This window comes from Humulus lupulus, chromosome 9 (genome assembly GCF_963169125.1).
Source record: "Humulus lupulus chromosome 9, drHumLupu1.1, whole genome shotgun sequence".
NCBI lineage: Eukaryota > Viridiplantae > Streptophyta > Magnoliopsida > Rosales > Cannabaceae > Humulus > Humulus lupulus.
In genome coordinates, this window is record NC_084801.1 from 42993071 (window position 1) to 43016434 (window position 23364).

The window sequence follows — 23364 nt, forward strand, 5'->3', positions numbered from 1 at the left end:
CTATTTCTACGAGTTTCCAACTAAATCCCGGCTTGAATTAACAATCATGAAAACCAAAATACTACAAGCTACTACTACTACTATCTAGCTAAGTAAAATTCTGAGACGCTACACCACTCAAACCTCAAAATTAGAGCAAAGCTTACACCTAAGGAAAGCTTAAGAAATTACAGTTAAACTTAAGAATTCAATACCAGAATCCTTACCTCTGTGATGATTTTGACCTTGAGCTATTTCCCCAACACCTTTAGCTTGTTTTCCCCAAGTCCCTAACCTCAATTCTCAACCTAAATCTCAAGTATTCACCAAAGCTTCAAACACACCAAAGATAGGGAGAAAGGTTCATGAAAGAGAGAAATTGAGAGAGAGAGAGAGTTGAGATTTATGTTTCTGTTATTGTTTCTCCTTAGTTCTAGAGTTTTGATCAGCTTAAGCCTATCCTCAGCTACAGATGATCCAAAATTCCCCTAAGTATATCCTTAGTACCTTAATGCCATCAAGGCCAATTCTGTCATTTGCCACATCCTGCTAATTCCTCAAGTGTTCCTATAACTCCCCATTTAACCCTTGACACACTTAAATAATCACTACCCGTTACCCGGTAACCCCGAACTCTTATTGCATTCCCTAATATACCCTGGGCTCACCTCAAGTCGAGTATTTGACCCCGTTGTGAATATTTCGCTATTTTGCTCCGTAGGACTGTCTCAAATCACACATCAAAATTATATCACCACAATCTTGTGGTATCAAGCACTGTAGGGGTTTTATGCCCTAATTAAAACCCAATTTCTATGTAATCTCATTTATTATCAATTAAAGAATAGAAATCATTTTTGACTTGGTCAATCACTTTGCTGACATGTTTTATTTTCATGATTATTTGTTTAATATAAACTTCTATTAAATCTTGAGCATATAATTAATCGTATTTATAGTGACGTAATCATAGTGGAATATAAATATGATTATATGTTCAAATATAAGTTAGTCCTAAGATTAGTCAGTGCACAGGATTTACACTGACTTGCCAATCTACGATATGATCTACTTACACATTATAGTGTTATGTTCTTTCCAGAACATTAGCAAAGTAGATAAGATCGGATGTATTTGTTACATCGGACTGGACCGATATTGACAGTAGATAGGATAAGTAAATATATCATTATTATCTATCCTAGTCATATCATATAGTTGACCATAGGTCAATTCAATCTCAATTCTGAGTGTTAGTATTCTAACTGATTGTATTATTTGAGTTCTTTGACTTGTTCGTTACCAACCTACCCTACGGACTAGCCCATACTTACATCTTGAGAACTCGATAGTATAATTGAGTGGGAGTGTTAATCATAGATATGAACATCTATAGCTTCTGATGAAGAAGTGAAACGATGGTTTCCTTTTAGTTTTGTTCATGGTGCTAAATGATAGAGATCTCATTTCACTAATTAATATTAATTTACTGAAATATCATTTACAAGGAACTAAGTGTTTTAAAGATAAAATACAATGAGGGGTAAAATATATTTTTGTCCCATCTCATTGTAGACCATCTATAGAGGATTGAGTGACAATTATGGTTGTAACAATGGATAATTAATAACATATGTATATTGCTTATAGAGCGTTCTATGAATTCAAGAGTGCAATTCCGAGTCTTTAATGGAGTCACGAGAAATTACTAAGTTAGTAAATTTATTTGTTAGATTTATGAAAACTTATTGGAGCTTGATTTCATAGGCCCATGACCCCCACTGTACCTTGGATAAAATAATCTAGATAGTCTTAATTAATTGATTTCATTATCAATTAGAATTATCAAAGTTGACTTGGTCAATATTAGATAGTTTCACAAAGTTATGTAATTTAGAGAAGAAAAGATAAATTAGGGCAGATTTATTAATTAAGATAAATTAGTATCTAAATTAATAAATAAGTTTAAATCAAGGTTCTAATTATAAATAAATAATTAATCAATAGAAATAATACATACCTTGATTTTAAGTCCAACATGCTTATAATTAAATGGGAAATTTCACGGGCCTAAAGCCCATGATAATTTTGACCTAGGGCTGATATTATCTATTATTTTATTGATTTTTTAATTAATTAAATGGCCTAATTGAGTCTATAAAAGAAGTGCTAAGAGAGATGACAGACATAATTTTCTAAGAAGATAAGAAGATCTAATCATATAATCATTTAATCCATGAATTAACATAATTAAATCAGTTATTGCCCTCCCGTCATGCTAATCAAGGCACTAAGCCTAATTAGCACATTTAGGACATTACATCTATCAAGTTTAAGTAGTCCTGAAGCTATTCCCTAGTCCAGCGTCGATGCGTGATCTGGACACAGTGAAGAAGGGTGGGAGAGGCCTAGACGTGCTCGGGACTTATCCTATTCCCTACATGGGGAGCATGGTTTAAAGTAAGGGGCAATTTACCTGGGGCAAGATGAAAAACCTCTATCCCCGCCTGAAGCTCTTCCTTGAGTTCCCGATCTTCTTCGGCTTCTCGGGCTACCTCTATGGCCCAAATAGTCTCCAGTCGCTCCTCCGCAAGCTGTTGTTTCAAAATCTCCTGGGCAAGCCTATCAATGTAATTGGTGTGTTGGGATGCCAAATCCCTAGACTTTTTGAACTGGCGGTACCTAGTTAGCTCAAGATTGCAAATCTTTTGCCCCACGCTGAGAAGTCCCGACCCAATGAGATTGTCCTCCATCACCAGGAATTTGAGATCTAGATCTTGCTCGGGGAGGGTTTTCATCTCCTGGAGATGGTTCTCAAAAAGTTGGACATAAGGAGTCCGGCGAAAGGGGCCTATTGAGAGAAGTGACTAAGTACAGAGCATGATGTGATAAAGAAACCAAAGGAAAAAGAAAATGATTGAGAAGATACTCACTAACCCTGGAGAAGTTGAGAATCAGGTCGAGTTATTACGAATCGGAAACCCGTTCGTGAAGAAAAAGGTGTCCTTGTAATCCCAAGAATGGTTCTCATTGTGATGAGGAGCCTTGTAGTTAAGGGATGAGGCAGCATATTTTATCAGGGCAAAGTACCCATCCCGGTTCGACTTTTTCCTCGGAGTGGTGCAAAATCTGTAAAAGTATAGGATTTCTGCCGGAGAAGGTGTGGGCCATTTTCGCTTCCAGTACAGGACATACATCCGCGCGAGCACCCAATAAGCTTTGAGGGAGAGTTGGAAGGGGTTATCCCAATGTACTTCAGAAAGTCCACAAAGTATTGATGCAAGGGCAGGGTGGCCTCGGCCAGTAGGTGGGATTGGCTCCAGGGGCCAAGGCCATTGACACTACGGTGCACCCTCTCAGAATCCTGGCAAAGGTATGCGAGACACCTTTCTCCGATTGAATAGTGCCTCATGATGGCCTCTAGGGCCTCGGGGTGTCGGACCAGGGTGTGATACTCCTTCACTTCAAACTCATTAGCCTCGTACGTCTAAGTGGGGTGTGGAACAGGAGCTCAGTTTACTTCTTCCACAGTCAACCCCCTTAGGTCTAACAGCCTTGGCCTTTCTGCCACCAAGCCATCAGCGCAAACAACCAACTCCTTGATTGGTAGAACCCTTGCTCTCGTACAATCCCCGAACGTGCCTTGTTCACGAGCCATGTCAGAGATTTCTAGGTCGAAGAGATAGAGCCCTTGCTCATGTAAATGTCAGAGTTCCTCAGACGTCTGAGACAAAAGCCAAGTATTTAGTATCCTGACCGAAGGAAAAATGGCCAAAACATGGAAGACTCTAAGACTACTGCTCGGGGAGAAGAGGAAAGTTTTCCTAAGAGCCTAGGATTAGACCGAAGAACACCACCAGAGGTGATGAACCTACTGGAATCTAGGAATTTTCTAGATTCTGGTAGCAGGCCCAGAAACGCAAAAGCAACGTAAGATGTATCGTGGGCCATTTTGACCGCTTCTAGTGTCAAAATGTGCCTAAAAAGACTTGTGAAAACAAAAAACAACTTCTCAAATGCCACAAAAGTGACGTTCCTAAGCATGCGCTTGAACCTACAAAGAAAGGCGGATGCAAATGCAAAACTAAATATAGATAAGTAAGCACTTACTCGAGATAAAGCATAGATAGGTGCTAAGGTGATTCCTAATTCTAAAATATCGCCTGCTGTTTGCACAGAGGTAAGATGATTCATGCCAATCATCCAGAATTCCTGGAAACTCAGAAATGGTTGAAGATAGGGGAAGAAGGAGATAGAAGATAGGGTTCTGGTGTAAAGGTTTTGAATTTTGAAATGGCTAGAATGGGAAGATGAAGGACGATTTTCCGGGTTTTATACCCAGTAGAACTTAGAGGGGAAGCAACCCCTCCACGACTGTCAGATTACTTGCCACGTTGGTACCTGAGGGCGATCCAACGATCAGGGTCCAAGCGGCGTGGATCATGATCATTGTTCGTGGGAAGAGATGCCTCGGGCATGGAGTGAAAAGACACCTCTGGTAAAGAGTGGACGTTTGGGATTGTGGAGTTGACCCCTCATTAATTACACAGATTCATGGGCCCAGCCATAGGGAGTCCACACGTGGTGTTACTTTTCAGAGTAATGTCAGGGGGAATTCTGAACGTCTCCCCCACTTTTTTCAAATCACTCCTCCAAATCTAAGTCTCCAGTGCCCAAAGGCAAGTGAAAACTTTGGGAGCAAATGTTGTCTATATTTTCACCTCCTGACACGTGGTCATTAAGAGTGATTAGTGATGAGGTAAGTCATGAGGTGCTCAGAGTGCAACTTCTCCAGGAAACCTAGTTCAGACGAGTCGTAGACGTCTCCGAGGTATGCCACGCCTCGAGGTCTATCCTCGAGGCAAGGGTACCTCCAGGTGATGCCACCTTCAGGGGTAGCAAATAAATCATGGATGTCTCCGTGTGAGGTCACACCCCGAGGTCCTTCCTTAGGGCAGGGATCTCTCCAGGTGAGGCCATGTCCGGAGGAGTTCTCTTCACTCACTCTTCCCCCAGGTCTATGATTCTGGTCCTCAGACCGGGGATAGCCGCTAGATATCGGTTACTGCAATTGTGGGCCACCAGGAGATCGTCTGACAACTTTTGGTGGACCTCTATTAGTGGTGTCGAGTTTGTACACTCCACAATTGGCATTACCCACAACGCCACCTATGATTAGTGGTGAAAATGCATATTTATTGATTTTTATTGGTCAAATAAATTAAGTTTTAATTAATATTTTCATTAAATTAATATCATTTATTTTATAAATGAAAATATTTGATTATGATTTAATTTATTGTTATTTTATAGGAATTAAAGTTGTATTTTGGCACTTTAAAATGAAGAAAAAGAAAAATAATTAAATCTGAAAAAGAGAATAGAAAAATGGCAGTTTTCTTGAAACAAAGAGCTCAATTTGCACTAGGCCCAGGCCCGCTTCTCACCCATGCAGCCCATAGCGTGCCACTTGGCGCAACCCGTGCCTACCACGTCTCCAGCCCCTGCCTCCTTCAGCAATCAGTGACCCAGCAGCGACCCGGTCCAGCTGCTCCACCCGCCTGGCAACCTGCGCCTCAGCCCAGCCCACGCCCAACCTTCTTCAGCAGCCCAGCTATTGCCCTTCTCCTCTCCCAGCCATCCACGCCACATGGCGCACTTCCACTGGTTGCGGTTGGGTCAAAGTTTCAGCCTGCCACCAGCCCACTCTTCTATGCATTTTGGGCATTGCACCTTTCCTTTTTGAGCTTTAAAGCTCATATTTTGTGGTGTTTTAGAAAAAAGGGCAAAATGACCATTCACCAAAATAGCTAGATTAATATTAATAAAAATATTTGATTTTCCCCATAAATGTGTGTTGCACCCTGACAGTCACAAATTTTCCCCATAAGCATGGGCAAACGTGTGCTGCACTCTGATAGTCACAGATATGTTCTCCATAAAGTTGGTGCGTGACTTTCTACAATGGGCCCCGTAGAATCCGCGTGGGCCATAATCTTTATTTTAGAGCAACCATTTGTGTATTAACTTAACATTAATACCCTAAGTTTAATGAGAGATGATTAACATTAATGTCATTATCCTTTATAAATAGGGTTAGGGTATCTCCTTGAAAGGGGTTCAGTTTTTTAGAGAGAGAAACTCTGTAACTCAGTATAATATATACGCTGCCTGAGAACCACCATCGAAGTTTGCTACTACAAGCTTGCATCTCTTTAAATAACAGAGACTTGTAAATTAGGGTTATTTTACAGCCTAAACCGTGTAAAATCTTGTGTTCTTTCCTTATTTTTCCTTTAATCTTTCAGATTAAATTGACAGCGAAAAATGTAGTCAACAATATTTATAGGAAGCATGCATATAGACTTATATAAATGAGATCCTACAACTGGCTTCAGAGCCAATAGTTGCTAGTTTATATGATTATATACATGTATATGATTTTTTGACATGTTAAATAGGTTAATTGGATGGTAGCATAATTGTTTGCATATTTAAGTTTTATGTATGTGGGTTGCTAAAAGAATATTGTTCATGTTTTTTTTTTTTTTGTATGTTTATGATTGTTTGTGTGTGTTTTGTTTTATTGTATAAAACTCATAAACTTTGTACATGAAATCAAAGTTTGAAAAAAATTGCACAAAAATGGATTTTTTTTCATGTGGCTATGCAATTTTTAGCATTTTTGTTTCATTTTCCTATATATATATGGTTTTAGCTATTTGTTTTTTATTTATATAAATAATTATTATTACTTATTTCTTTAACTTATATATATATATATATAACGTATTAAAAAAAGGAAAGGGTAAATGCATTTTTGGTTTTTTTTTGGGATAAAATGAAGGTTTAAATTCCTTTCTTTTGTGTTATGTATTGAAGTTAAGGGGCCTTGTAGTGAGAACGACATATTGAACCTAGCCCTCCTCCATGCAAACCCAAATTGTTAAGGCCCATTTACCTAAGTTGGACTTGATTGTATTATGTTAATTCTAGTTGAACCTAAACTAATTGATTAGTAACACAGTAATTCTAAATATTTAAAGTAGATTTAAATGGGGATTTTAGAATTAAAAGAAATTTATACTAAGGTATATTCATTATTTTAAATAATATAAAAAACCTAGTTTTAAAAATTTCACAAGGAAAATACTAAATTGAAATAATGAGCTTTAATCTTTGAAATTCGATCTCTACCGTTAATTTAACAAGGTTAGAGTTTAGTGGGGCCTTATGGCAATTTGAATACGTCTACCTACGGATTGTAACACCCTAGATAACCAAGACAGTTACACTGTGTGTTAATAAAGGTGCAAGACTTGCTAATCAAGTCATTTAGTTGAAAATGTGTCGCTAAACCATTATTGAACTAAGGTTAAAAGATTTTGGTCAGAAAAGACAAATTTTCATTTAAATAAATGTCTGTTACACGGGATCCCAAAAATAAACAGGGTTAAAGAACAATTTACAAAATCTCCAAGGTTATAAACAACCATAAGCCAATCTAATGGAAAAATAGGAATTTTAGGGTCTATTGGCCCTGTATCATCCTTCGGCCGTGGCGGCCAAGCAGCCGGCTATGTACATTCCACCCCCAGAGCTCTCCAAATCAGGGTTGGTCCAGCTTATCCTTGCCTTTACCTGTACTACGTATCACTCGTGGGCCAAGGCTCAGCAAGAAAACCATATAACAGAGCATACACAATAATCAATAGTCAAATAATACATAAATTATCAATCAGATATTCAGCAGACCACATTGTTCACATAATTAGTAATATCAATTTGCAAACCAATAATCAATTATCCAGGTAATAAACATGCCATGATCATCTAATTAATAACTGTAAGCATATCACTCAATATCCAGGGTTGACGCCCTTAGGTCGCACACTCTGTTTATTCCACTGACTCTGGCTTGCTTAGGCCGAGCTTAGTGATTATATAATTAACCTCAGCTACCAATGGCCAAGCCACGTCCATGTGCGCCAATATTAATTCTGGCACTCTTAGGCTATTTATCTCATGTCCACATGGCATAATACCATCATATGACATTGCATATAATTATAGGGAAATCTTAGTCCCAACATAACCACATAACCGGGTGTGAGCGGAGAAAGTGAATTGAGTCCCAACATACCTTTATTTCTGAGCGGAGAAAGTGAATTGAGTCCGAGCACGATCCCTTACCTCGAACCTTGGCGACAAACCTAGTCACAAGAATTATCGGTATCTATCAACTTCCAGTCATAAATAAAATGCTTAGGTAGCAAAACCTGCTTCTGGGACCTTAATTTCCACTAAACCAAGCAGTAAAAATTGTCCCGCGCCCCTAGGTTCGAACCCCCGAGCCTTAAGAACACTTCGATGCTCAAAACCTCCAGACGGGTCGCAACCTCGCCCAGCCAGTCATGACTTGCCCCAAGTTAGAGAGCAAGCTCTCACGCCAAAGGGGAGGTGGGTCGCGACTTGGCCAGGCAAGTCACAGCGCGCCCCCAAGTAAGAGAGCTCCCATGGCCAGGTGGGCCACACGTGCCGCGGCGCGCCTTGAGAACCCAGGGAAAACTTAGGTTTCCCTCCTTCTTCTTCAAGCCAAGATCATACCAAATTGCCTAGATTTTTCCCTCAAACCTTTCCCAATTCCAAAATCTATCAGCCACAACTCAGAACCAATTTACCCAAATAAACCACTCAAACACCCTAACAACATCCCTCAATCACTAGCCTAATTTCAACAAAAAATCTTACCCCAATTCAGCTGCAAACTTCACCTTGAATACCCAAAAGTATACCTAACAGACTCAGTAACAATCTAGAGCTGAAAGCAAGAATTCATACCTCAAACCAGCTAGCCTTTCCTCTGAATTCCCAGCTTAATTCTCCTTTTCCTTCTACCTAAATTCTCCAAGCTCCAAGCTTCTTCAACAACAAAAAGAACTAAACACCATGAGTGGGAGGGAGGAGGAAATTGCCTAGGGAGAGAGAAAGAGAGCAAGCTGATGTATTTTTCCCCTTTTTTTTTCCTTAATTGATCTATATCCTTCTATATTAGTCTAACATAAAGAGTTGATCATACCCTTAACGAACAAATGACCATAATGCCCTCCAAAAATAAAGCTAACCTTAATCTAAACTAGGGGTAAAGTTGTCATTCATCCCCAATTCCCACTAATTCCTCAAGTGTTCCTAATATTTACCACTAAAATCCCATCATCCAATTAATCACCAATTATTTACCTAATGTCTAATAATCTCCAATATATCTCCTAAATTCTCGAAAATACCCCCAGGCTCCCCCGAGCCGGGGATAAATCCCTTCATGACTATTTCGCCAAACAGCTCACTAGGACCGTCTCGAGCCATACGCTGCAAATATATCCACATAATAATGTGATCTCAACAATTTATCACATATAATCACATTTGTGCTCTCAACGGGTCAAAATTACAGATACGCCCCTATAATCTAAACAGGGCCTACATGCATACTAATATTCATAATCATGCATCTCACATATCCATATAACCATATAGGCACGCTTATCACATAATCATGCATTAAATAATTTAAATCACATACAAACCAATTATGCCCTCCTGGCACACTAATCATGGCCCTTAAGCCTTATTAGTAATTTTGGGTCGTTAAAACTATCCCCTTCTACTGAGAATTTCGTCCTCAAAATTTACTTGAATAACTCGGGATACTGATCTCGCATCGCTGACTCAAGCTCCCAGGTCACCTCCTCAACCCTGCTTTTCCTCCACAACACCTTAATCAAAGGAATTGTTTTGTTCCGTAGAACCTTATCTTTCCGGTCTAAGACCTGAACCAGTTGCTCCTCATAGGACAAATTTGTCTGCAATTCCAGGTCTTCATTCCTCAACACATGCGTCGTATCTGAGATGTACTTTTGAAGCATAGAAACATGGAATACATCATGAACTCCCGACAACGACGGTGGCAAAGCTAACCCGTAAGCTACCTGTTCGATCCTCTCCAGGATCTCAAAAGGTCCAATGAATCTAGGGCTTAGCTTACCCTTCTTCCCAAACCTTCTCACCCCTCACAGTGGTGAAATTCGCAGAAACACGTGGTTCCTAACCTGGAACTCCACATCCCTACGCTTAGGATTAGTGTAGCTTTTCTGTCTGCTCTGTGAAGCATGCATCCTAGCTCAAATCTTCTCAATAGCTTCATTGATCTTCTGAACCATATCCGACCCCAAATACTTCCTCTCACCCATATCATCCCAATGAATGGGCGATCTACATCTCTTCCCATATAACATTTCATAAGGAGCCACTCCAATCATTGATTGATAAATGTTGTTGTATGAGAACTCAATCAATGGAAGGTACTTACTCCAAGATCCCTCAAATTAATCACACATGCCCTAAGCATAACCTCTAACATCTAAATCGTCCTCTCAGATTTTCCATCAGTGTGAGGATGAAAGGTTGTACTAAACTTCAAGTGAGTCCCCATAGCAATCTGTAAACTACCCCAAAACTTGGAGGTAAAGATAGGGTCCCGGTTGGACACTATAGACTTAGGAACCCCATGGAGACGTATGATCTCCCTCACATACAACTCTGTATACTGATCCACTGTATATGTCGTCTTCACCGAGAGAAAATGAGCTGACGTGGTGTATCTCTCCACTATCACCCACACCGAGTCATGAAGCCCCACTGTCCTGGGTAAACCTCCCACAAAGTCCATCGTAATATCCTCACATTTCCACTCGGGAATTCCCAAAGGCTGAAGCAACCCTGCTGGTCGCTGATGCTGAGCTTTCACCTGCTAACAGGTCAAACATCTGGCCACGTACTCCACCATATCCTTCTTAATTCTGGGTCACCAATACAACGCCCGTAGATCCTGATACATCTTTGTGGTACTCGGATGAAGTGAGTACGGCATAGTATGAGATTCATCTAGTATCTCTCATCTAATACCCACATCAGTCGGAACACAAATTTGACCCTGATACCGTAGCAAACCAACCTCAAAAATAGAATAGTCCTTAGCTGCCCCCTCTAAGACATTCTCTCTAACCTCCTGTAACTAAGCATCCGCCATCTGACCTTCCTTAATCCGCTCCAGTAGGGTCGATTGCAAAGTAATGTTGGCCAACTGGCCCACCACCAATTCTATCCTTTCTCTAGACATCTCATCAGCCAACTCCTTTGAAATCTGAGTGGAAGTAAATAGCTGACCCGGAACCCTCAGGCTCAATGCATCTGCCACTACATTCGCTTTCCCTGGGTGGCAAAGAATATCGCAAGCATAATCCTTTACCAACTCTAGCCAATGCCTCTGCCTCATGTTAAAGTCCTTCTGTGTGAAGAAGTACTTCAAACTCTTATGATTGGTGTATATCTCGCACTTCTCCCCATACAAATAATGCCGCCAGACCTTCAGTACGAATACCACTACTGCCAATTCCAAGTCATGGGTAGGATATCGCTGCTCATACTTCTTTAGCTGCCATGATGGATAGGCTATAACCTTCCCGTTCTTTATCAGTACACAGCCCAAACCCAACCTCGATGCATCACAAAATACCACAAACTTTCCTCCCTCCGAAGGCGTAACACAGGTGCAGTAATAAGTCGTCACTTCAACTCTTGAAAATTGTTCTCCCACTTGTCTAACCAGGCGAACTTCAAATTCTTCTGTGTCAATTCTGTCATCGGTGCAGCAATCTTTGAGAATCCTTCTACAAACCGTCTATAGTAACCTGCTAACCCGAGGAAGCTCCGAACCTCCAAGGCGTTCCTTGGCCTCGGCCAATCTATCACTGCCTCCACCTTAGATGGATCCACCTTAATCCCATCTTTTCCAACTATATGTCCAAGGAAGGTCACTTCTGGTAGCCAAAATTCACACTTCTTAAACTTGCGCGTACAATAGGTGCTCTCTTAACCACTACAGGACCTGTCAAAGATGTAGCTCGTGCTCTGCCTCTGAACTAGAATACATTAAAATGTTGTCGATGAAAACAATGACGAACTGATCCAAAAAGTCCTTGAATACCCTGTTCATTAAGTCCATGAAGGCTGCTAGGGCATTGGTCAAACCAAATGACATGACCAGAAACTCATAGTGCCCATACCTCGTTTGGAAGGTCGTCTTTGGTATATCCTCATCCTTGATCCTCAGCTGGTGATAACTAGATCGAAGATCAATCTTCGAGAATACTGTCTTTCCCTGTAGCTAATCAAACAAGTCGTCAATCCTTGTTAGAGGATACTTATTCTTGATAGTCAACTTGTTCAACTCCCTGTAGTCTATACACATCCTCAGAGTCCCGTCCTTCTTCTTCACAAACAAAATGGAGCACCCCATGGCGAGTAGCTAGGCCTGATAAACCCTAAATCTAGAAGTGCCTGTAGTTGTATCTTCAATTCCCTCAATTCTGTCGATGCCATTCTATATGGTGCCCTCGACACTAGCTCTATCCCCGGTGCCAACTCAATAACAAATTGAATCTCCCTGTGCGGCGGCAACCCTGGTAAATCCTCAGGAAATATATCTAAGAATTCACGAACCAATCTAGTCTCCCCCAGCCCTGTTGGCAGAACCTTGGTGGTATCCACCACATTAGCCAGAACGCCTATACATCTTCCCTGTAATAAGTCCCTGGCTCTCAGTGCTAATATCATGGGTATGCGGGGTCCACAAACAGCTCCCATGAAAACAAAGAGATCCTCACCCTCTAGCTCAAAGGTCACCATTTTCTTCCTACAATCAATAGTAGCTCCGTATCTAGCCAGCCAATCCATCCCCAAAATCATGTCAAAATCCTCCATACTCAACTCAATCAGGTCTACTGACAACTCCCTACCATCAACCATCACTGGCAGTGCTTTAATCCACCTCCTAGAAACCACCACTTCCCCGTAGTACAATACCCACTAGGTCCACACAATCTATCAATCATCTTACTAGAAACGAATGAATGTGTAGCACCAGAATCAATCAATACAATAAAAGGAGAGTCGGTGCTAGAAAGCTGACCTATCACCACTAAGGGACTAGCCTCGGCCTCTGCCTGCGTCAGGGTGAACACTCAAGCTGGAGTCAAGCTATCCACCTTCCTTGCTTCCCCATTCTTCATTGTTGGGAAATCCTTCTTGAGGTGTCCCACCACCCCATACACATAATAGGCCTTAGCCTGACATTCGCCTGGATGGCGCCTTTTGCACCTCGTGCACTCCGGATAGCTCCTCCATGTATCACTGCCTCCTTGGCGGCCACCCTGAGTACCCCGACCTCTCCTATCAGGAACAGGAGTGGACGAAGTATCAGGGGTCTTCCTCTTCAGATCACTTAGGCCTCCGCCCTTACTAAACGCAAAGTAGGGAGGCACCACTCTGCGACCCTCTCGCCTTGTAGCACTCTCCCTCCAGATCTTGTTCTCCGCTTCCTCAGCGGTATGAGCCTTCTCAATAGCCCGAGCATAAGTCATCCCCCCAGGTACTGTTGTAATTCTCACATCTCGGGCTATCATAGCATTAAGCCCTCTGATAAATTTGTCCTGCCTAGCTGCATCTGTAGGCACAAGATCTGGTGCCAACTTCGCAAGTCTATCAAACTTCAGGGCATACTCTGTAACTGTCACGTTTCCCTGAACCAATCCCACAAATTCATTAACCTTCGCTGCCTTGATAGTAACATTGTAATACTTCTGACTGAACAAATCCTTTAATACATCCCAACCCAAGGTAGTAACATCCCTGGTCCGTGATGCCACATCCCACCAAATGCGAGAATCCTCTCTCATCATATATGCGGCAAAGGCCACCCTATCATGACCCTTTACCCTCATGAAGTCTATAATAACAGTAATCATACTCATCCACTATTCATCCTTCAATGGATCTAGTCCCCCCTCAAAAGTTGGAGGATGTTGTCTTCTGAACCGCTCATACAACTATTCCCACCTATTCCTAACCTCCACTGGCTGTACAACTGGTGCCACTACAGGTGGCACAATAAATGCATCATTCCCTGACGGAGCCTACTGTCTCAGAAGTCGAATCTGCTCATCTTGGCTTTGAAGTCGGGCTTGCATATCTGCCATAATCTGCTATCAGTTCTCAGGGACTGGCTGAGGGTTCTGGCCCTGGTCATCATCTCTAGCCTCAAACTCAGTTTCGGCTAGTCGTACAGATCGTCTTGGATGCATAGCTATCCAATTTAATCTGCAATCAACGACTCGACAGTCAGACTATGATGACAGGGTAGCAATCCTTCCATGTATCACCATTGAAACACAACCAATCACAAGCAATCAAGATATAATAGTTTATCCAAATATTCACCCACATGCAACAGCAATGCTAATAACCATGCCCTAATATAATCACACAGCAGTCAAGGGCTAGACCCTATCAGTATCTCATGCTCCCTATTAATCAAACAGATATCAACATTCATAATTCTTTCCAGTCACGAAAGCATATAAACATGTATACACAATTACCGAACCCTGAGCCAAGCTTGTCTTTAGCGCCAAATGTACATGTCCAGCCAGTCTTCAGGAACCCTTAAACCTAGACTGCTCTAATACCAAGTTGTAACGCCCTGGATAACCAAGACCGTTACACTCTGTGTTAATAAAGGTGCAAGACTTGCTAATCAAGTCATTTAGTTGAAAATGTGTTGCTAAACCATTATTGAACTAGGGTTAAAAGATTTTGGTCAGAAAAGACAAATTTTCATTTAAATAAATGTCTGTTACACGGGATCCCAAAAATAAACAGGGTTAAAGAACAGTTTACAAAATCTCCAAGGTTATAAAGAACCATAAGCCAATCTAATGGCAAAATAGGCATTTTAGGGTCTCATGTCCCTGTATCATCCTTCGGTCGTGGCGGCCAAGTATCCGGCTATGTACATTTCGCTCCCAGAGCTCTCCAAATCAGGGTTGGTTTAGCTTACCCTTGCCTTTACCTGCACCACGTAGCACCCGTGAGCCAAGGCCCAGCAAGAAAACCATATAAAAGAGCATACACAATAATCAATAGTCAAATAATACATAAATCATCAATCAGATATTCTGTAGACCACATTGTTCACATAATTAGTGATATCAATTGGCAAACCAATAATCAATTATCCAAGTAATAAACATGCCATGATCATCATATTAATAACTGTAAGCATATCACTCAATATCCAGGGTCGACGCCCTTAGGTCGCACTCTCTATTTATTCCACTGACTTTGGCTCGCTTAGGCCGAGCTCAGTGATTATGTAATTAACCTCAGCTACCAATGGCCGAGCCACGTCCATGTACGCCAATATTAATTCCAGCACTCTTTGGCCGTTAATCTCATGTCCACATGGCATAATACCATCATATGAGATTGTATATAATGATAGGAAACTCTTAGTCCCAACATAACCACATAACTGGGTGCAATTTTCTTACCTTTGTTTCCGAGCGGAGAAGGTGAACTAAGTCCGAGCATGGTCCATAGCCTTGAGCCTTGGCGACAAACCTAGTCACAAGAATTATCGGTATTCATCAACTTCCAGTCAGAAATAAAATGTTTAGGTAGCAAAACCTGCTTCTAGGACCTTAATTTCCACTAAACCGGGCAGCAGAAATTGTTCCGAGCCCCTACGTTCGAACCCTGAGCCCTAACAACACTAAGAACACTTCCAAGCTCAAAACCCCCAGGTGGGTCGCAACCTGGCCCAGCCATTCGTGACTTGCCCCAAGTTAGAGAGCAAGCTCTCACGCCAAAGGGGAGGCAGGTCGCGACTTGGCCAGGCAAGTCGCGACACTCCACCAAGTAAGAGAGCTCCCATGGCTAGGAGGGCCACACGCGCTGCGGCGCCCACAGACTGGGTCACGGCGCGCCCTGCGAACCTAGGGAAAACCTAGGTTTTACTCCTTCTTCTTCAAGTCAAGATCATACCAAATTGCCCAAAATTTCCCCCAAACCTTTCCCAATTCCAAAATCAATCAGCCACAACTCAGAACCAATTTACCCAAATAAACCACTCAAACACCCTAACAACATCCCTCAATCACTAGCCCAATTTCAACTAAAATTCTTACCCCAATTCAGCTGCTAACTTCACCTTGAATACCCAAAAGTATACCTAACAAACTCAGTAACAATCTAGAGCTGAAAGCAAGAATTCATACCTCAAACTAGCTAGCCTTTCCTCTGAATTCCCAGCTTAATTCTCCTTTGCCTTCTGTCTAAATTTTCCAAGCTCCAAGCTTTTTCAACAACCAAAATAACTAAACACCATGAGTGGGAGGGAGGAGTAAATCGCCTAGGGAGAGAGAGTGAGCAAGCTGAAGTATTTTCCCCCCCTTTTTTTTTCCTTAATTGATCTATATCCTTCTATATTAGTCTAACATAAAGAGTTGATCATACCCTTAACGAACAAATGACCATAATGCCCTCCAAAAATAAAGCTAACCTTAATCTAAACTAGGGGTAAAGTTGTCATTCATCCCCAATTCCCACTAATTCCTCAAGTGTTCCTAATATTTACCACTAAAATCCCATCATCCAATTAATCACCAATTATTTACCTAATGTCTAATAATCTCCAATATATCTCCTAAATTCTCGAAAATACCCCCAGGCTCCCCCGAGCCGGGGATAAATCCCTTCATGACTATTTCGCCAAACAGCTCACTAGGACCGTCTCGAGCCATACGCTGCAAATATATCCACATAATAATGTGATCTCAACAATTTATCACATATAATCACATTTGTGCCCTCAACGGGCCAAAATTACAGATACACCCCTATAATCTAAACAGGGCCTATATGCATACTAATATTCATAATCATGCATCTCACATATCCATATAACCATATAAGCATGCTTATCACATAATCATGCATTAAATAATTTAAATCACATATAAACCAATTATGTCTTCCCGGCACACTAATCATGGCCCTTAAGCTTTAATAGTAATTTTGGGTCATTACACGGATGGTGTTCACTGGACTTTTAACAAGGTTTAATTTCTTGGGATAGATAGTTATAAATAAAACCCTTATAGACTCATCCCTACGGTGACTATGAGAAATAAGTCTACAATAATCGAAACCGTGGGTCTAGCTCATAAAGTTCGAAATAATTGGATTTCGTGAATTTGATCGAATAGGATGGTTATTGATAATAGTTTTAGACTATTATTAATTGAGATGTTTACTCTATTTAACTAAGTGAATTTGTGATTCTCGCCTACTGGGACACATGTATTCATGGGTAGTTAAAATACCTTAGAAATAGTAGATATGTGCTTTTTTTAGTATTTTACATATCTATGCATATTTTATATGTTTGGTCTATTTCTGAATATTTATGTGATTAAATATTTCTTAAAAAATGCATTGATTTCTACTTATTGATAATTGTAGATCTATATCGAATCCCATTATCTCCCTTCTCTCCAAGGAACTTCTCACTTGAGAGAATTTTCCCAAATGGAAGTCCAACATCAACATTGTGTTGATTGGCGACAACTCCAAGTTTGTTGTGACTAAAGTTTGTCCTGACGTCCCTAGTGATTTATCTTCAAAAGAATCATGGGAGAAGTACTAGCATTGGCTCACTGCCAACAACAAAGACAAGGCGTACATGCTAGCTAGCATGTCGGACACGCTAAGGACGAAGTTGGAGGATGTCGAAACTGCCTATGAAATCATGGAGCAGCTTCAAGAAATGTTCAGACACAAATCTAGACAAGCTCGTTTCGAGGCAATGAAGAAGTATGCTAATGCCAGGATGGCGCCTGGAATGCATGTTCGTGATCACTTCATCAAGATGACAAACTACTTTCAAGAGGCAGAATTGCATGAAGCCACCATATACGAGAAAACTGAAGTGGGGCTTATTGCTCCCAGTTTTCTTCCATTCACCATTAACTACTTACTAAACAAACTGAAGTATAGAATGACTCAACTCATGAACGAGCTTCAAATGTTTGAAGGTATCAATGGTGGACCAAGTAAGGGCATGACAAGAAGCCTGCTGCTGCTACTGAGGACACTCCTAGAGAAGCTAACATAGCTTCATACTCGTAGAGCAACAAGAGGAATAAGACAAATAACAATAAAGGTAAGGCCACAACTACTACAAAACCAACTGGAGGTTTTGCAAAACCTACTGGGGTAAAACCCTCTGCTAATTATGAATTCTTTGAAAGGAGTTGAGTTGAGAAGGAGCAAGGTCATTTGTCCAGAAGAAGGCAGTTTTAAAGTTCGAGGGGTGGTTTGGAATGTCTTCGAATAGGCGCTTTTCTTTTGGGTAACTGGATAGATAATAGAACCCATCTCTGCCATGGGCTCAGGAAGGGTTGCTCTTGAGGCAGGAGAGATATAAGATCTCATGTGATGTGGGCTCCTCCCACTTCATCTCCTTATATAGTGACTTCAGCACAGACAAAACCCTATACGAGTTCGTCTGAAGTTGGAATGGAGTGATGCCGACATAGTCGAGAAAGCCTCGAAAATAGTCCTTTAGGAACAGCTAGGCCCCAGCTCGTAAATGCTCATGACTCCAGGCTGCGAGCTTAACCTTCCTATCTGGGTTGTCATCCCCAGGTCCAGAGCAGCTCCTCTCGTCGGAGCTGGCAGAACGACATACCAAGTTTCCGGAGAGTCTCAACTCATGGCAAGAGAGGAGCTCAGAAATTTTTCGAGTTGAGGTGATGGAGCTTTGATAATGTTCCTCAAAGAAAGAACTCTCCAATACCAGGATGGAAAGTGATTTGGTAACTTTAGGTGGTTGGTTAGGAGGACCCTCCATTAGGTTGAATGCGAGCTCACCAGGTGAAAAGTCTATGGTAACCTTGAGTTTGGGGTCCAATGGGATGGGCCTAATCTCGGGGTTTGGGTCAGGATAATCTGCCACTTAAAGTCTTTTTTTTTTCTCTCTTCGACCTCGTCGATCTGATGTTGAAAGTGGTCTCGTATATCTTTTTGCTCGCACCTTTCTTCATGCTCCCGGATCAGTCGCTGGTTTCCGGTGAAAGGCGATTCGGCACGGGGAGTTGTAGGGTCCATCATATAGAAAATAATAAGGAAATTGTAATTTTGATAACTCGAGTTCAAAAGCTCAAGATAACAAGATTGCCTCAATCAAGACTATATTGTAAAGTTCATGCATCGAGGACGCACCCACGCGAGAGTGGGGAGGTTAATACTATTTTAAAAGAATCTTGGGTTTTCAGGGAAAAAGTTGGCAATTATCTGAAAATGTGATATTTTTTATATTCGTGCGTTAAAACCCTAAACCAAAACCCTATTTCTTAAGCTACATGAGACCTCTAACCAAAAATCCCCCATTCCAGAAAAAATTCATTTTTTACACATTTTTACCAGACAATTTTTAGCCTAAATCATGGTTCTAAGCATGCATATGCTATTTACATCAGAAAACTTTCCTAATGTAAGAATGAGGCTTTATAAATCTGGTAAAAACCAGATAAACATCTTCACAGACGAAAGAAACATAAAAAAAGAAAAGAAAAAAGAAAAACAGGTGAATGAGGATCAGAGCACTTACACAAATCGGTTGGTGGGAACGAGGAGATCATCGACTGGAGGATGGGAAGCAGAAATGATTCCACGAAGCCGAAGGAATTGGAGTTGCTTTGTTTCTTTGGTTTAGAAAACATGCAAAGAAAAGCTCTGGTTTTTTCTTTCTTTTTCTCTGGTTCGTGTTCTCTAATGAATAAAGATGGAAATGGGGAAGAAGGAGGAGTGGTATATATATATACCCCAGTCAGCATTCCAAAAGTCGAATTGATCTGGATTAAAAGAGGATCTAAGGGGTTAAATTTGATTCTAGAGATATGGCGACAAAAAGAATCGGAATGGATGTGCACAAAAAAAGAGGGTACTCAAGTACTCTGAATGTGCAATCCCCGAGTGACGGGTGTCCATACTCTAGTATGGTAGGAGGCACGTTTTTCGAAAGGAGAAGTTCAAAAGTTTCATTCTCACCGGATTCGAGCCAACACTTTTGAGGGGCCAAAATGTTACACCCAAATTTCGAAATCGTCATAAATGAGCCTCAAAATATAGACTCGTAAAGTGTAAGCTCGAAAATGTTGAGTAAGGGTTCAACACTTGTATGAATTAACATGTTTCATGAGTTGTTCCAATTGGTGACCGAGCACCAGTTAAGAAGGTTTGAGCTTAGGTATCAAGCTCGAAAAGATGGATCTTCTCTGAAGTCTGAGTGTGATTTAAACCTTCATTACAAGCTCGAAGAGGATGATCTCCGATAGGTGCACTCGATGAAATCACTGGCTGAGGATTAGGCTAACCAGAATGACGAGCTCGTAATGTTGGTCGATCTCAAAAGTGTATAAATTGTATGTTCGAGGTTGATAGTCCAGTTTGAACACGGTTGTTGTTAGAAAATCCCTATTCATTGGGGATTTGTTGTAATCTGATAATAAACCCCAATTATCATGGGATATTACATTACTAATGTATACAATTATATGTATTTTAAATTTGAATTGTAACTTCCCAAAAAAAAAAGGGAAGATATTTTGTTAACCAGTCTAATTTCATTTGGAGGTACATACAAGTGGGTATTGAGAATACTCTGCAAAATTGCTTTAAGAGAATTCCACCACTCAATAATATTGAATCGTGGACTAGGCATATTTTAACTGCTGAACCACATAAAATCCCGATTGTTCTGATTTATTTCTTAATTCTATGTTTAGTGCTCTTCATATTTAAATTGATGAAAAACGGCGTCAACATATACATATTTATATAATTTACTTTTTACAAAGAATTTTTAACATGTTGAATAAATATATGATCCAAAGGTTAATTTTTAAAAATAAAGAATCAAAATGAGTAATCTGCAAAAATATAGTTTTCAAATAATCGATCTTTTTAACCTTTGAGAAAACTTGAGATCCACAAGTTAATTTTTAAAAATAAAGGTTCCAACAAGTAATCAACTAAAATACACGGTTCAAAATGGTGTGAGCCCTTATAGAAAACAAAAATTATATAAATATATAATTTAATTTTTATAAGAAGTTTGAACGTTTTAAATAAATACATGGTCCAAAGGTTCATTTTTTAAAATAAAGGGTCAAAACGGGTAATTGGCAAAAATACAGTGTTCAAATAATCTATATATCAATTCCAATTTTTAACCTTTTGACAAAACACAAGATTTAAAAGTTAATTTTTAAAAATAAAAGCTTCAAACAAGTAATCGTCCAAAATAAGTCTTACACAAAACATAAATTTTCTTATACATAATTTAGACTTTTTTATATATAAAAAAAAACCACGCAAAGCGTATAATAATAATAATAAATAAAAGCACATGTACAACAAGTTTTTTTAACTTTATTTTTGGTACATTAATTTGTCAGAATTTTTCATAAACCTATAGGAGGTTCGCTATACAATGAACACTAAACATCATCATAAAAAAAAAATTATGGTCAAAATGCATTCACATGTCCATATAAAGAGCATGTTGTACGAGTAGGGTGAAAATAAATCACTACCCCACAATCTCCCAAAAAATATTTTAAAATATATATTTTTTAATAATTACAAAAGATTGTGGGGAGCGCGATTATATTTTCTAGTGTATATGTAAATGCAAATACAAAATGTCTTTTTTTTTTCTTTTTGACATAATATACATAATGTCTTTTGGTTATAATTTAATTGTGGGATTTTTATAAAATAAATAAATTAAAAAACAGTGCTAAGCTCGACCATAATTAAGAAAAAGATTATCTTTGTTAAAACTATTGTGGAATTTTGAACAATGTAAGATTTTTCCAGTATGTAATTCAATTTGATATTTTATGAATCATTAATTAAAAAAAAACTTTATTTTGTTGAAACAATTTTTTCTTCATGATTTTTTTTTTCTGTAGCAATTTTTCTTCATGATTTATTTAAAAAAAAATGATCTATATAGTAGCTCCATCACCCATAACACCATAAGCTTGATTTATAGTCGCATCCACTTTCATTATTTTAATTTTGAAAAGGAGTAGATTAATTTATTACCTAAAACATAAGGAAAATTGTTGACACGGTTTTTCGCCAACAGTGTATTACAAAAATTAGCTGGAATGAACTAGTGCTTAAAGATAAACCGTATTGAGAATAATCACTCTTTAAGGTACTTAGAATGATATAATAAGAATACTCGTTCCTTTTTACGTGGTTCGGAGGTTAAAATCCCCCTAGTCCACGAGTCATTATTATTGTTGTATATCTCTTTCTATTTTTATAGAGTATTTGCATTACAGAAAGAATCCAACCCCTTGCACTACCCAGGGTCTTGGTATTTATAAGAGAATGATCTCTGGGTAGGTGTTGGGGTCATCCCGTGATCTCTTGATCCTTCACATCATCTCTGTGACATTAATCATTAATATCTAAATTTTATATTGAAGTGTTGTCTAATCAATAGGTAAAATGGATAATGGGTCGCATGGCCTAAGTCAGGTGTGTGATGTCTGATCACGCACATTTATATTGCGTATCTGGGAATTCAGGAATAAAACAGACATGTGATGTCTGTTTTATGCACGTTTATATTGCGTGGTCAACTTTATAAAGATCCTGGGGTACGTCAGACCTTTGCCATTCCACGAGCTTAACGTAATGTCAGCTCGTGCCTTTTGATGCCATATTACCCAAATGGTTCCAAGTGGTAAGTTGCTAAATGACTCATCAGCTCGAGCTATTCGTCTAGGGAATCATGCTAAATTCCCCCGGATGAAAAGCAAACACGTGGAACATCGATTATAGCCTTTTGCTAGCCAGTTGTACCTGAGCTGCCTAAGAAGACACGTGCTGATTTTCAGGGCGTACATTTTTCCCCCAAGTCCTTGCTCGTGTTCTATGACGTCACTTCTAACATTCACAGCAGGGAATTTTAAACTTCCTTTGTGATTATCCAGACCCTGCCTGTAACACCCTAAGTTGCTAATAAGGTTTAGGGCCTTGATTAGCGTGCCTGGAGGGCAATAAGTGGATTAATATGATAATATATGAATTTAAATGAATATGTGATTAGAATGCATGTTTAGGTATTATAAATATGCATGTGGGCCCCGTTTGCATGATAGGGGTAAATTGGTAATTTTAGCCCGTTGAGGGCATAAATGTGATAATTATATTATGTGATTTGTACCACGTGGATGTGGTGATATTAGTGTGATGCACGTGCAAAGACGGTCCTAGAGAGCAAGATAACTCAAAAGTCACAACGGGATTTTATACCCGGCTCGGGAGGAGCCTAGGGGTATTTTGGGGATGTTGTAATTGGGTTCTTGTGAGTTAATGGTTATTGGTGATTGAGTAACCTGG